This window comes from Zootoca vivipara, chromosome 4, assembly GCF_965207765.1.
Source record: "Zootoca vivipara chromosome 4, rZooViv2.hap1.1, whole genome shotgun sequence".
Classification (NCBI taxonomy): Eukaryota; Metazoa; Chordata; class Lepidosauria; order Squamata; family Lacertidae; genus Zootoca; species Zootoca vivipara.
Window position 1 is genome coordinate 79,336,730 of NC_142587.1, and position 14,485 is coordinate 79,351,214.

At 45.4% G+C, this 14,485-nt stretch overlaps 1 protein-coding gene across 7 annotated transcripts in view; it reads left to right on the forward strand.

Annotated features, from left to right (window-relative positions):
- LNX2 (ligand of numb-protein X 2) overlaps positions 1-14,485 on the forward strand; it is a 78,894-nt gene that overhangs the window by 43,130 nt on the left and 21,279 nt on the right. The gene's annotated exons all lie outside the window — the stretch shown is intronic.

The window sequence follows — 14,485 nt, forward strand, 5'->3', positions numbered from 1 at the left end:
TCATTGCTTCTGAATACCAGTTGCTAGAAACCCCAGAGTATTGTTGCCCTCAGGTCCTGCTTGTTGGCCACTGTGAGAACAGGAAGCTGGACTAGATGGGCCACTGGCCTGATCCAGCAGGCTGTTCTTATGTTCCTATTCCACTTTTGCCACTGCCTAATATGTTCACTTCTCCCCCTGGGCCCAATCCGTGCCTCTCCCAGAGGAGGAAGATGAGATGTATAGAATTCATCGCTTCTCTCCTTGCTCACCAACGCAGCCTTGAGAGGGCAGGTGAACAGGCAACAACAGTAGGGAGGATGAGTAGCATCACATGGGACCCCTATTGGGGTCTGGGCTTCAACAGATGCTCAATGATTCCAGCCTTGGCCATCAACCAGAGGTCTAATGGCTGCTGGGTGGTGTGTTGAGTGCTATGTATGCAGAAGCCGAGGAAAAAAATTGTATCCCCTTCCCAAGGTACCGAATATTGCCGTTTCAGTGCCGTGCAAATCTTTGCACCCGAAACTTTTGAATCTTTTGAATCAAACTAGACTTCTTCCTATGAGGGCACCAGACTTTTGCCCAGTGTTCAGACTGCAATATTCCATAAGGTGAGGAGATGTGATTCACCTGGAGGCAAGGTGGAAAGGTCTGCCACAAATTATCCCAACTTCCCTTCTGTCTTTTGTAAACTTGGCACCTCTAATCTTAGCCTTTTGCTTCTGCCCGTCTAGCAGCATTTCCAGCTTCCTGCTGTCAGCATCTTTCTTGTGGCAATGTAATATATTAGTCATTTATAGCCAGTTAGAACCAGGAAAGCTTAGCATAATGCTGGGCCTGCCTCCAAATGCTTTGTATAACAATACTGAGCAACATGGGGGTGGCTGTGTGCGGATGTTTTCAAGTGTTTTTGTGGACATTGGGGGCAAGCCCCTCCAGATGTTGTTGGATTCCAACTCCAACACCGAAGTGACCTCCCTGGGGGTGCAAGCCTGGGCAGAGTGTAGGGAAGTCCTGGGATGCCCAGATGACAAGACCTGCTCCCCCTCGGCCTCACTGACGTGGTCCAAAGGAAAGCAGAGCAATACGTTTGGCACCAGCTTGGCTGCAGGAATTTCCAGAAGCTGTAGGAGCCAACTCCTAGGGGCTGCTGGCCCCCCAAGTTGACAGGCATTGCAGTTCAATTGGTGTGCGAGTGTTCTGTGTCTTGCGATCCATTATGCAGGGTGGGGCTTTCCTGCCCCCCCCATATTTTATTCAAGTTGGCGCCCCCTGCCAGATAGAGGTGTACAAGGCACCATCTTAGGGACTCCACTCTGGATTTGTGGAGGGTTTAATCCAGGCATCCCCAAACTGCGGCCCTCCAGATGTTTTGGCCTACAACTCCCATGATCCCTAGCTAACAGGATCAATGGTTGGGGAAGATGGGAATTGTAGTCCAAAACATCTGGAGGGCCAAAGTTTGGGGATGCCTGGTTTAATCCTTAGCCTTTTATTCTCCCAAAGATATTCCGCAAACCAGCGGAGATTAAGGATCAGAGTTTTCCTTCTAGATGGGCTACCTTCCGAGATTGACAAGCTGCATTTGCCCCTCACTTCCCTCTGCAGCACGTGAAGAAACCACCTTCTTAAGCAGGCACCCCCAAACTGCGGCCCTTCAGATGTTTTGGCCTACAACTCCCATGATCCCTAGCTAACAGGACCAGCGGTTGGGGAAGATGGGAACTGTAGTCCAAAACATCTGGAGGGCTGAAGTTTCTTGACTGTTGGACCCGCTATTGGTCTCAATCTGCCAGAGCCTCACATGCAGGGAAGTCCCTAACAGTGACTGAGGGTTTCAGACCCATCGGCTGCCCTCACCTGGTTTAGCTGGCCAGTCAAAGTGTTTAACGAGGTGTGGCCATTGTCACATGCTGACAGCTTCTAGAAGCCACAGGTGAGAGCTAAGTGCAGGGTGGGGACCATAGATGGACAGACTACCCCAGAAGGAACACAATGTGTCCCCCTAACACCCCTAACACCCCAATGTCAATGGAAAGTAGTGGCTGGATAAAAGTGGGCCCTGATGATTACTTTCATATAATTAGCACACTTAAATAAAAATGGTGGGTGGGGTGGAATCAAAAGTACTTTCCTTACAGTTTTGCATCATTTGTCATCCCCTCGCCTTCAGTGCACCTTCAATCATGGAACAGATCCCCGTTGAGGCAAGCCATGTTTGATGGAGGGTGAAGTCATCAAAAATTGACTTGGAGCTCTGTTTTTGCTTTACAGCGCCAGATGCTTGTCACGGAAAATATGACAGGATCAGATATGGAGCCGTTTATGTTGTCTCTAATTATCCTGCTCTATCAGTGCCTAGTTAAGGCAGCTGGCTAAGCCCCCATGTAAGATGCTGTAATTCTGCTGAGCGCTGTGATGGGCCGAGCATCTGCTTCGGAGCTGCGGCGTAATTAGGCTTAAATCCGAACTCTGCTTATAAGGTTTTTGTGCCTTTTTTTATGGTAGTCAGGTGACCTATAGATCACTGTCAGAACAGGTTCCTGTGGAGTGGATGCTTAGTCAAATGGAAAGCAAGGCAAAGGAAGTCTGAAGCCAGCGTAGTCAGTCGCTCCAAAGTGGAAATGATTCCCTATCCTGTTTAATTACTCCATTTGTTTCAATTATTTAAAATTCCATTCACAACTGATTTGGAACTAGTCATTCATTTCCGTCATTTTAACTTGTTTTTGTGCCTTCGGTGGCAGACAAAGCCACTTTACTGGCATGAAACTGTCAGACCGTATACATTTAAAGTTGTATCATGCAACTTCCAGCAGCCACGGCTTCCCCCAAAGAATCCTGGGAACTGTAGTTGGTTCAGGAACCCCTATTCCCACCATAGAGGTACAATTCACAGAGTGGTTCAACAATCAGTCCCTCTTCCCAGCGAGCCCTTACCTCCCCAGCTATGACCCCCTCCCCCCAACACAATTGGCTGCAATAGAAGTGGGGACACATAAGCACTTTGGTGGGCCAGCTCAGCAACCCGTGGGTTACAGCAGAGTTTCTCAAACTCGGGTCTCTGGCTGTTTTGGGACTACAAGTCCCATCATCCCTATCTAGCAGGACCAGGTCAGAGATTATGGGAATTGTAGTCCAAAAACAACCATGACTGCCTGTGAGGTGATCCAAGGAGACATGGAGGGCAGAGAAGAAATCAAGCGGAGTAAATGCATGTGAGAACCAGGCATAGGCTGGTGTGAATTACACATTGGTTTTCATCACGGGATTGTTCTGTTGGTGCAGCCGCACCAAGCTGGTGCGCCCAATTAGCAAATCTTAACACGACAGAAGCCGCATTGTCAATTGTGCCCTCCGGGAGAGATGTTCCTTGTCATACTATTTCTTAAAAGGATAAACTACAAGATGTAATTTGTTAGAAGCCACCTTCTTAAGGCTGCGCAGTGATGCTCACTGACAAATTGCAGTTGCAAGCGGCACCGTGATCGGGAGCACGTCATGCAAAATTTAAAAGAAGAAGCAATAGCATCAGCCACGCTATTCAGTTGTCATTCTGAAATTCCAAGGGGCTCATTTCTGAGTGAATTCTATGTTTTGAAAGGCAGATTTTTTTTTAAAACATACTTTTTATTAATTTTACAAAATACAAAAAAAAAGAAAAAAACGGTACATACATAAACACCTTTTCCACCTCCTTCCTACCCACCCACATGGGTCCTCCCCTGCCACAGAAGTATCCCATGTATGTGAACAGTCAGAGATGGTCCATTTTATGCTTGGATTTCTGTCCTCCTCCCCCTCCCCTGACCCCAAAGCCCCCCCCCCTGCCACCAGGGAGCTCCAGCAAACCAGGGCAGTACGCAGGAGGCCATCCATCCAACCATCTATTGTCATACCAAAAAAAGAGAAAAATAGAAATAGGAAAAAAGAGAAAAAAGAAAGGGCAAAAAAAGAGAAAAAAACAATACAAAACAGAAAATTTTTTCTTACATTCATAATTGTAAAACCATATTTTGTGGGCTTCCCCTCCCCCCCTTCCCCGTTTTTCATCCCTTTTTTATCATCTGCAACAGTTTCTTACTTTATAAAAATACACCTTTGTAACTTATACAACTTATAAATCAATTGTTAACATTTTCATCTAATATTCAAATCACTGAAAAATCAAACTCCCATTTTATCTTCCCGTGCCTAATTTTTTCTCCCTCTATAAGCCTCCATATTTTCACATTTTCCAAAATCCATTCACTTTTAAAACTATAACTATTCTCAATTTAACCTTACATCCCCGATTACCGGCTCCACCCCCCCAATCCAGCAAATTCCATAATCAGCAGACCAGTTATAAACCTGTTGATCCATCCTTATAATCACAACATCACTTTCCCTTCACCCCACCCCCTGTTTACAGTCTTTTGCCATCCAGGCCACCATACAGGACCCCTGAATTTCTTCTCTTCTCTGCATATTTTTTCCTTCTTCCCTGTGGGCGTTCTGGAGTTCCAATAATACCAATCGTGCCCCCCTCAAAGGCAGGGCACTCCATCCAACTTTTTGTAGAGTAAAGTCATCATTTTTTTCGTGGTGTGCTTCATTTTGTGTTGAATCATCACAGTCCTCATCTTCATCTTTTCCTTCCAAATCACAGTCACCATCATTGTCATTCTCACATTCATCTTTTTCAGTGTCAAAAGCTTCATCTTCTAAAAAATCATATTCTGCCATCACCATCTGAAATTTTTGCTGTAACTCTTGCCGTCGTGTCTCCTCTTGACATAGCTCTATTCTTGTTTCCCACATTAAGGTCAAAACAGACCGCTGGAACTCAGGGGAACACTTTTTTGTTGACATAATTCAATCCTGCCAAGGTCAAAACTTGTCACGTGGGGTGGAATATGATCACAGTTTATTTTCTCGACTCCATTTTAACAAGCTGGCTGCATTCTTCAAGTCTTATTAACAATAAAGTTCAAACTCACATTTCACAAACATTTAAACCAAAAAAGAAATTCCACAAAGTCCAGAAATACAAAGTGAAATAAAAATTGACTTATAAATCCTGATCAACTCACTGGGTTGTCTGGGCTGCCGGCTCCCGAGGAAAAGGAAGGTTTTTCTTAGCCTTTACCTCTTGCTGCAGGGCAGTCATAAACCACAGTCTCTCTCCCCTTTCACCCTGCATCAAAGGGGAGATTCTCTTCGATGCCTTTGAGGGATCCTTTTGAATTGCAAATCTTCTGTTTACGGCTTCGGGTTTCTATTTACTGTCTCTTTTGTTGCCGTGGGGGGGGGTGGCTTCCTCTTTTCTCCCCTCTCTCCCAGATCCAAATTGTTTTATAATCCAAATCGTGAGGTTACTTACAGTCTTTTCCAATCGTTTTATTTTCGGAAGAATCCAGCGCTCTCCGCCTTCGGCTTGAAGCTTCTCCCTGCTAGAATAACGTTGCCGCTCAAAATGGCCCCCGCGACTTCTACCCTCCTCGCTCCGGAGCTCTTATTAGAGCTAGCCGAAGAGTTGGGGAGTCCGGATTGGGGCTGTGCCGAGCAAATTTGCCCCCGGGACGCCCTTCCCGAGGTTCTAAGGGGCGCAGCGTCGCTCTCGTTGCCCTCCCCACTCCTAGCAGGGACGGGCCGTCTCGGAGACGAGACGAAACCCCGCCGATCGGCGCTGGCGCTGAACCCGGAAGCCGAAAGGCAGATTTTATAGCACTTTCTCTCTTTCCCTTGACACTTGCCATCATCTTGCTTGCAGTTCTTTCACCAGTATTATTACTGTTATAATAATAAATCTACCGTGCCCAATGTACAGAGTTTGTGGTGGGTGCTAGATATTACATCATGGGAGGCTTGGGGGGGGGGGGGAGATAGCAAAAAGAGAAGGAGCCTTTTCAGTAGCAGCCCCTGGATTATGGAATGCTCTCCCCAGAGAAGCTCACCTGGCACCCAAAACAACATCTTTCTGGTGCCAGGGGGGTTTCGCTTCTCTCAAGCATTTCACTGTTAAATTTATACAGCAGTTGATGGTATTTTGGGGTTTATCTGATTGTCTCTGTTGGGGAATGCAAGGATTTGTTTTATTGTCTGATCGCCTTTTTGTTTGCGCTGTTTTTAATAAAAAATGTTGCACCATGATATCTCTTTGAGCCTTTCTGCGTAAAGTGGCTCATGAAAATCCAGGCTGATCATCAAGGTCTAGTGATCATGAGCAGCAGATAAGATTGTAAACTTATATACCACAATTCAGGTGTCACTTGATTGATTCTTCTTCCTTATAAACAGATTCCCCATATGTTGAAAACTACCGTAGTTGTCGTAAAGAAGGATTCTAGCCTCTTTCTACCTGCAAGTTTTCTATATTCAGGGAATCGGGACGCTCCTCCATACAAAAAAATCATTTTAGCCCTTATCTGCAATAATAATAACAACAATTATTATTATTTATAATTTATACCCCGCACATCTGGCTGGGTTTCTCCAGCCACTCTGGGTGGCTCCCAATAGAGTTAATGATAATAATAATCATTAAAAAAAGCAATAAAACAGCAGACATTAAAAGCTTCCCTAAACAGGGCTGCAATCATATTTATCTGAGTGCTGTTTTATGTACACATTCATTCATTCTCATATAAGCACAGGGCACACACAGCATGCTTTTCATCCCTTCACAACAACCCTGTGAGGTAGGCTAGTTCAAGAAGACAGTGACTAGCACAAGGTCACCCAGTATGTTTCATGAAATAAGCCCATATGAAATAGGCCCATATGACTGGTGGAAGGCACCCAATTACCTGAATCATATTTGGCAGGTAATAACTGAACTGTTGCACGCAGGGTATATGTACAATGCACTACTTTCCCCCGGACAACACCTGGTAATCATTTCAGCTGTACATAGCAATGCCTCATCATGACTTGCAGGAGCCTTGTACAGTACTCCAAATTCAGGAGGGATGAGCCTTGTCACTTGGGATAGCAGTGTGATATGACCAGCCTTCTCTCCAGAAACCTTTGATGCCCTGGGTAGCAATGTAGCGCTATGGTTCATAACCTATGGCTCTCTGGACGTTGCCGAACTACAGCTCCCATAATCTTCCATGGCTGTTGGCTGTGCTAACTGGGGCTGATGTAAGTTGGGAGACCAATAACATCTGGAGTACCTCTGGTTTCCCATCCCTGGTGTAGGTGATGACAGACTCTCTCAGTTGGAATATAAATGCTATTTACTCCCTCTTCCCTGCTCAAGTTTACTTTGTGTCTCTGTTCCTTTACCATTCAATCAACTTTTTGAAAAAATTGTGAAGATAAAAACCATCCTCTCTCCAACAATGGTTTACATGGCTGCCATTACGTTGGTACCTGCCTCCATCATCAGTGAGGGATGCTTCTATCTCCTTGCTGGGCTAACGATGAGAGCAACACATCTATTACGTTTGAGAAATTGGGGTTCTGTGCGAAGAAGTGTTCTCATTTTGCAGGCAGAATGTCTTATGTTTAGAGTGGGAGTAAATTTTGCATAAAATAAAATTACATGTTTTATTTTGGGTGCATGCCCAGATTGGCATGGCTCTTTCCTTCCCTCCTCCACCCACTTGGAGGAGGAAAGAAGGAAAAATGAAATTGTAGAACAAGCACGTTATTTTTGTCAGTCCATTGACAAGCTAAGAACTGACTTGCATAGCAAGTCTTAAGAGGCATGACAACATTCAGATATTTTACCACCTGCCCAGTAATAAATGCATCACTCGCCTCAAGCAAGGTACTCAGAAGGATCTCTAAAGCTCAACCAAGAAATAGTCATTAGAATATCATAACCCTATGAAAAAAGTACAGTACATGAGCAGCTTTTGACCTCTGAGGGGTTGCAGACACCCCTATCTTTAAGTGGAACTAGCAAATCTGCTGTCTAAAATTCTTCAAAGTAAAACACAGAAATGTGCCAATAAAGTATCCATTCTCTACTTGGGTATTGTTTGAAAAAAATTTAATATGGCATACAAGTATTGGGAGCAGACAACGTTGGGCCCAATATTATTTACATGATGAAGACTGCAGGGTGTGTGTGCGTGTCTAAATTCTTGGTACAGCCAAACTAAAGGAATTCCGCATTTTTTTATTCTTAAAGCACAATGAGCTTAAATTGGAACAGCCAGGTCAGAGAGGAAAATAAACAAGCCAGTTAAGAAAGTTAAAAACATAGCTGGAAAAGCATTTAGACGCTACCTCACCCCTGTCTTTTCCACCAATTGTTCAGGTATTTAGCAGATATCCTCAGTTAGGGAAACATCCTGACAGTCTACCACATCAATTCAGTTTCCTGCAAATACTTTCAAAACATCTAATGCACATGTGATTTCCTGCCTTAACCAAATGGTGGCTGAAAAGGAAATGACATTTCAAGGCTCTGATGGTATAAGGCAGAATCATGATCACAATGTAATATACTGGGTTTTATGGTCAGAATTCCCTTTCTTTCTCTTGCTTGGAAACCCACGCTTTTGGTACTCATAAGGAAAAGTTTCCATCAGCTGTATGATCTCTCTGCGAGGAATGAGAAAGAAAGGAACAAAGTGATTCTCACGGTAGCAGCAAGAGAAATTCATTGCACACCTTAGAGCTCTGCATGCCAGTTCAGATCTTGGCACTCTGAACCTGCCCCTATTTGTCATTCGTCTCTGCTGCTGCCAGTCCTGTATCTGGATAGCATCTCCTTTTATTCCAGAAGCAATTTAGTTTGCAGTCAATGGAAAATATGGCTTGCCTGAGAGGGTCGTTCAGTTATAGGGGACTACAACTCCCATCATCCCTAGCTAACAGGACCAGTGATCAAGGATGATGGGAGTTGTAGTCCCAAAACATCTGGAGGGCCGAGTTTGCCTATGCCTGGGGTAGTTCATGAAACCTGCCAAGGGAGGTTTCCACTCTCTCCTGCCAAGGGAGAATGCAGGAGAGAGTCCATGCAAAGGATAGCAAACTTACAACTAAAGCTGCACTACCTGCCCCATGACTGTTTGCAGAAGGCAACAAAACTTTTGAGAATGGTCCTTTGGCACAATTGTCTGGGAATCTTTGATAAGAACCTAGGAATCTGCCTTATACCGAGTCAGATCATTGATCCACCTAGCTCAGCATCACTTGGCAGGGGCTTTCCAGGATTTCAGGCAAAGGTTTTCTCCCAGCCCTTACCTGGAGATGCCAGGGATTGAATTTGGGACCTTCTGCTTGCAGGGAGCTACGGCCCCGACTGTGCAACCAGGCACAAATGGTGCCAAATGGAATAATAAGCCAATGCAAAACAAAAATAGGCAGATTTGCTTGAGTTGCATCATTGTTTGGGAATTCCTTTTTGTGCTGCAGAATCTGGATTGCTGAGACACTGTATGAATATTTTTAGCACAGAGTATGCACTGTGCTGATAACAGTGATCTTCCTTTCAAGGTAACTGAGAAGAAGGGTGGTGGAACAAGGTGTCGTTACAGGCCTTAAAGTGTCAAAGTCGCACAGGGCTGGAGCCAGAATGTATTGAAGCATATTTGGGCTAGTTTAGGCTGTGCATAGCACACCATTAGTTCCCCAGGTGGGGGATATGCACATTTCAGTCCCCATCAACAGATAAATTGATTCCGGGATTGAGTATCATTGTGCTTATCCATATTTGCATTAATTGCACTCACAGATCTCCTTCGCTCGACTGGGGCAAATACATCCGTTGTCAACTAATGCCAGGAGCATTTGTCATTTCGACAGTATTCCTATTAAAAATGGATTTGCAGTTGTCTTCCTGATGGCTTTGCTGTGCTGTTCAGCTACGACTGAAACATATAATACAAGATACAATATTTGCATAATGCAATATTTAACTGAAACGTGTAATACAAGAATATGCTGAAACTGCTTCAATCTGGAATGTTCAAGAGCCTTATAGATTGCATAGCTTTGCAGCTTTGCTGGGAAATAAAACATTTTTAGGATGCACCATGTGTTTTGACACCCCGCCCCTCTGGAATCATACTACCTGATAGGAACAATCTCCAAACCACTTAACTTACCATTGATTTCAATGGAACTGCTTTGGATAGAATGATTTTGCTGATGGCAGCCATACAAGGCAATCCTTTTATAACCAATATTTGGGATAAGTGTGATGATGCATGTTTTTGCGCAGAGCAGCGGGTGGTGTATATGATGCCTTGTTCCGGTTGTTTTGTTTTTTTTAAGTAATTTTTGATTTTGTGCATAAATATAAGGCTTACACACAATCATGAAAAAAAGTAGAATCAACGTGACTACAGTAATTTGCTTATGACTAAGTCAGGGGTCCCCAGACTTACCGGCGTTTGGGGAGCGCGCGCCTGTGCGGGCCGGCGGGTGGGGGAGTGTGCGCCCGTGCGCATGCGCACGGGTGATTACTGGCGTGGCGGCGCGCTTCCAGGGTGGAAAAAGCGCCGAAAATCCGTTGTGCGCATGCGTATGGGCCTCCCCCGACCCGGAAGTGCACCAGAAATGACCTCTTCCGGGTCAGGAGAGGCCCATACGCATGCACACAAAGGATTTTCGGCGCTTTTTTCCTGACCCGGAAGAGCGCTGCCGCGCTGCGCGCCGTAAGAGCGGGCGGCGGGCGGCGGGGGTCGTCACGGGCCGGATTGGCAGGCCAATTGGGCCGCATCCGGCCCCCGGGCCGTAGTTTGGGGGACCCCTGGACTAAGTCATCTGGAGGAAGGAATTGCTACTATGGAACAGTTTCCAAATGCAGAATGTTACCTACAAGAAAACATGCCAATGAGAAGCCTCTACAGTGGTACCTCAGGTTACAAACACCTCGGGTTACACACACTTCGGGTTACAGACTCCCTTAACCCAGGATGAGAGCAGAAATTGCGCGCCGGCAGCAACAGGAGGCCCCATTAGCTAAAGTGCTACTTCAGGTTCAGGGCCGTCTTAACCATATCTGGCACCCTGGTGCCAAGATCCCTCCGGCGCCCCCCGTGAGTGAGGCGGGCAGGAGGGGTGCGCGGGGAGCTGAGACGCGCGGAGGAGGCAGCCCCAGGCTCATGCTCCCTGCACGCCTCCGGAGAGCAGCCTGAAGCCGCTCAACAGCAGAGGCGCGCAGAGGCAGACATCAGCGTTTGGCGCCCCTGATGGCCAGGTGCCTTGGCGCCTTGTGCCACCCAGCCCGGGCCTAGGGATGGCCCTGCTCAAGTTAAGAATGGTTTCAGGTTAAGGACAGACCTCCGGAACAAATTCAGTTCATAATCAGAGGTACCACTGTATTCCCAAAGCTGTAGGATATCCAGGATTACCAGTGGAAATGGGGAAGTCCGCAGCTGAACTCTTCCATCGGCCCCAAAATCACTAGGGTGCCTAAGGCAAACTATGGCTCTTTCCGTTTCAGGTCTCCCTTTCCCCCTCTGCAGTATGGGGTTAATAATACTGCAGTCCCCCACAGCAACGACCTCTAACCACCCCAGACCCCCAGCCACCAACCTGTGTTGCTTTCCCTGTTGCTAGCCTTCCTGTTTAAGACAATGGCTAGTTAACACGTGCCAGGAAGGCGACCTCATTAACATGCAAACGCAAAGCTACTTGGCTGGGACTGACATTTTAATTATCTCCCACCAGTGTGACTTTCTCTGCATCTCATCGTATCACATGTTTTATTTCATTAGAAAAGCCAGGGTATTGGCTGTCAGCTATTAATTATGAAACCTATTTATAACAGTAGCCTGTCGACGTGACTTGCTCTTTGTTCCACAAATCAAGTGTGTGTGTATTATTAATGTGCTCGGAGCAGGCTCTTTGCTAACCACAGCTAGTGCATTGGAAGCCACACAAACTTCGCTCTCCTCCTCAAATTCCCTTCTTAAGCAGTTTTGCCGGCATCAGCCGTAATCGTAGCTAAGACCAACCAGGGTTTCTCTTTAAGCAACAATCTGAAAGTACAGTTTGAAGTCACATAGGACGCTGCCTGGGACTGAGTAACCATTGGTTCCTCTAGCTCAGTGTTGTCAGTGTTGGCCGGCAGCAGTTTATCAGACCCTCTTCACAGGGAATTCTGGGAATAGTACCTCTGTGAGGGGAATGGGTGTGTGTGGCCTAACAACTCTCAACACTTTTTGAACCAACTCTAGCTCCCAGAGTGCTTTGGGGGAATCCATGAGTGTTCATAGTGGTATCATAGTGCTTCTTCAAGGAGGCATTGAGGCCAGGCAAAAACACCCAGGAAGGACTCAGGGGAGGGCCAGTGAAGGGTGCGGGTTGCGGAGTGGACATGGCCTGGGAGACTCCCAAAGGCCAGAAAGAGAGGGGGCCACATCTGACCTCCAGGCCTGAGGTTTCACGTACAGTAGAAACCCAGGCTTCCTCAAACTCTGCCCGCCAGATGTTTTTGGCATACAACTCCCATGATCCCTAGCTAGCAGGACCAGTGGTCAGGGATGATGGGAGTTGTAGTCCCAAAACATCTGGAGGGCCGAGTTTGAGGAAGCCTGGTCTAACCACAGTTATGGGGTAGGGGTGAATTTTGTTTCAAGGTAAGATAAAGTCTTCAGAGGGAGAGCTCTGGTTTCCTAGCCTGATCTCCTGATATGGCTCACTGTGGTTACGGGAGAGCCTTCTTTACCACAGGTTTGAAACAAAAATCCTGGTTTGTATTAAGCTAGCGCTCCCTGGGAAGCTAGCGCTTAACCTGGGAATTGTAGCTTAGTGTTAGTTAACAAACCAGGGAAATAAACAGAATATTGGGCTACATAAACACCATACATTTTAAGCTCATGATTTCCCCTAGAGAAGGCTGGGAAGTATCATTTGTTAAGGGTGCTGGGAATTGTAGCTCTCTGAAGGATAAACCCCATTTCCCAGGAGTCTTTGGGGGATGTCATATGACCAGTATTATGTCTGCATTGGTACACAGCACATTGCACAGATCGATGAGAGCTGGGAAAGATCAGAAATGACGAAGACCAAGTATTCTTAAAAGACTGGAATAGTTTTCTATAATAATTGAGAGACCACTGTTGAAACAGTTGAAATCATTGGCAGGAATACAAAGACACTTGTAAAGTACCGGTAATATGGATTTTGGATACCATGATTACAGTAAAAGATGCAGGAGAAATTGGAACCCATGGAGGGAGGGAGGGAAGGAGGTCTCAAGGTTCGAAAGAACTACTTTTTTAAGGTTTGAAAATGTTATGTTTAGGGTGTACAACAATTATTGATGTAAATAATAAAAATGTACAGTGGTACCTCTACTTACGAATGTAATGCGTTCCGAACGCACATTCGTAAGTCGAAAAAAATTGTAAGTCGAATCCCATAGGAATGCATTGGGAGAAAAAATTCGTAAGTCGAAGCAACCCTATCTAAAAATTTGTAAGTAGAAAAAATCCTATCTAAACTGCATCCAAGATGGCGGACGGAGCTCCGTTCGTAAGTAGAAACATTCGTAAGTAGAGTTATTCGTAAGTAGAGGTACCACTGTATATATAAAAAAGATAGGTGACAAGTGATGTTCGTCTTGAGTTTTGTTTTAAATTAAGATACTTCTCCTGCCTTTCCATGTCCACTGCAGCTAACGACAAAATAACAAAACACAATGCAAACCCCAAAAATATGAAAACACAGACATTACTAATAAACAGCAGTCATCAAAACTGTGTGTGTGTGTGTGTGTGTGTGTGTAGATTATAGAGCACACAGAGTTTTAATTGCTGATCACTGAGATGGACAAGCTTTCCACATATGCGTTTGGCTTTTGATATTACTGACTATAAAATGCATAACAGGACCGGGTGGTAGTGGTGGAAATGGAGCCAAACGTCTCTGCACGTATTTTAGTGTTTCCTCCTGTTTCAAAAGGCAGGTTTGATGAATGAGGTCTTCTAACCTCTACTGAACAATAGGAGCATTTGTTTTGTGCTAAGTCAATAAAATGAATTGTTTTTGTTTTGAGCTTAAGTGCTCCTGCTGCCCCACATAATAGCTGGTGCATATCACTGGAAAATGTTTTCGTTGTGGGAAAATAAAGGGCCAAGCGCTATGCCTTCCCATTTCCGTGCAATGTTTTGGAACGAGTGTTCTGTGACACCATTGGAGCATTGGAAAAGTACAGAATGTGGTGCCTCTGTGTGACAAATTCAGCTATGGTTCTTTTTACAGCAAACTTCTAGCTCTTAACAGCTGTCAAGGAATGTTTAAAAGTGTGCAGGCAATGCCAGGAGCCAGAAGAGAACATTTCCAGCTGTTGGGAGTGGGTTTCAGTATCCAGCATAGCCTAGGACTGAACTACAGCTTACGTGCAAATACGTGAAAGAAAATCCTGGCAGCCTCTTGTAAGGAAAAGCAGCTTTGGAAAGTGGAGTTACAGGAAGTACGGAAATGTGCGCAAACGGCTGCTTCTCTGTTCTGAATCACACACACACGCAATGCTCAAAAGGGGATGTTTTCATGGAACATGTAGATAAGCCCCTGTTGCCTCCCTAACAAACCAGAACGAATGATGTAA